Raw genomic sequence first — 1,627 nt, 5'->3', positions numbered from 1 at the left:
GAGTGAGAGAGAGAGAGAGAGAGAGAGAGAGTGAGAGAGAGAGAAATAGTGATGTTTAATTTGCTAAATTTCTGTGATACAGGTTGAAAGGAAATATGACCTTTTGCGCCTGACACTCCGTTTGTCAGAATAATAAAGTGTCAACTGATTTGAATTCTTCTACTCTTAGTTAAAAATTGAGTCCTAAGCCACCATAAACCTCCTTCCTCCTTGTGACATGTAAGCTGATCCAAAGTCAAAAACTTCACTGTAATATTTTACTGACACTACCACCACCAATTTTCTCAGATTGTATTTTTAGATTGTATATTCTATTGCTTTTTTTTTTATCAGAATTTAGAGCCTACTCTTTATCTTTAAATTCATTAAACTTAGACGCGTAGATCGTAAAACACATCTTTTATATATAGGCTCCTAATCATAAACTTTCTCCAAATTATAAGCTATAAAATGATATTTGTAGATGGTGTGGTTTTGTTAAACATTTAATGCCAATTTTATTTGATTATCTTACATAAACGTTCTCGATAAAGTTTTCTTCTGATTTACAGTCAATGTCATTTTGACTGATATTTTCTCATTAGTGGTGTACAACATTTTTATTATCGATTTATTTCTGAAATGTTAATACACATGATGATTTCTGAAGTATACCATATTGTACGTTTCTAAATTCGTTTTATTGATATCTCTTTGCAACATGTTTCTTTCAATTTGGAAATATTTAAAAATGTGTATTCGTTCATTTACTACTATTAATAGCTCAGTCGCACAAACTGCGCCATATACTAACGTGTAAATGTATGAAAAATGTTTCTATACGTATAAATATTAATTTTAAATTTTGGCACAAGGCCAGCAATTTCGGAGTGGGGATGGTTAATCAATTACCCACCGCATGCTCAGCTGACACTTATTTTATCGATCTCGGCGGAATTTTAACTCGGAGCATAAAACTCGAAGAAATGCCCGGCGTGCTAATGATTCTGCCAGCTTGCCACCTCTATACATATAAATGTTAAATACATATATACAAAATGCTGCAAGGCTTAGGATGTAAAATGTACTGAAACGTCAGATGTTTTTGAAATTGTTTCTCAGGTAAATAGGACATTTTTACTTTTCTTTCAAGGGTTAGTCCAGAATACCAATGAAGAAAGCAGAACCAATAATTTTTATTGGTTATGGAAATATGTTATTCCATTTTTGAAGATTGAGAACTTGGAAGGTAATTTTATGCTTCGAGTTTGCAGAATATATAATTGTAGGTTATTGTTGAAGGAAGTACGCTGGTATAAAGATCATGTATACTTATTTATCATTTCGAAAAAGTTGCGTATCTTTCTTGCGAGAAGAATAAGTATTACTAGAGAGGAGAAACGTAGAGAAAAAAGTATTCGATAAGATAAAAAAAAAAAAAGAGAGTGCTTGTTATGAGGAAAATAACAGGACACACAATATTAATGATATAAGGATAAGCCAACGAGTCTATATTTAATGAACAAACACGTTACCCGTCTCTGAATGCAGTCAAAGATATAATTTACCGAAAGTGATTCGCTAATCAGTTTGGGGAGATAGTAAATTCTTGTAGAGATTTCTTTTTTCTTTTATTGGCTATATATAT

At 31.8% G+C, this 1,627-nt stretch overlaps 1 long non-coding RNA gene across 2 annotated transcripts in view; it reads right to left on the bottom strand.

Annotated features, from left to right (window-relative positions):
- LOC106880086 (uncharacterized) overlaps nucleotides 1-1,627 on the bottom strand; it is a 169,671-nt gene that overhangs the window by 126,776 nt on the left and 41,268 nt on the right. The gene's annotated exons all lie outside the window — the stretch shown is intronic.

This window comes from Octopus bimaculoides, chromosome 4 (genome assembly GCF_001194135.2).
Source record: "Octopus bimaculoides isolate UCB-OBI-ISO-001 chromosome 4, ASM119413v2, whole genome shotgun sequence".
Lineage (NCBI taxonomy): Eukaryota > Metazoa > Mollusca > Cephalopoda > Octopoda > Octopodidae > Octopus > Octopus bimaculoides.
This window is presented reverse-complemented; position numbering and strand designations above follow the sequence as displayed.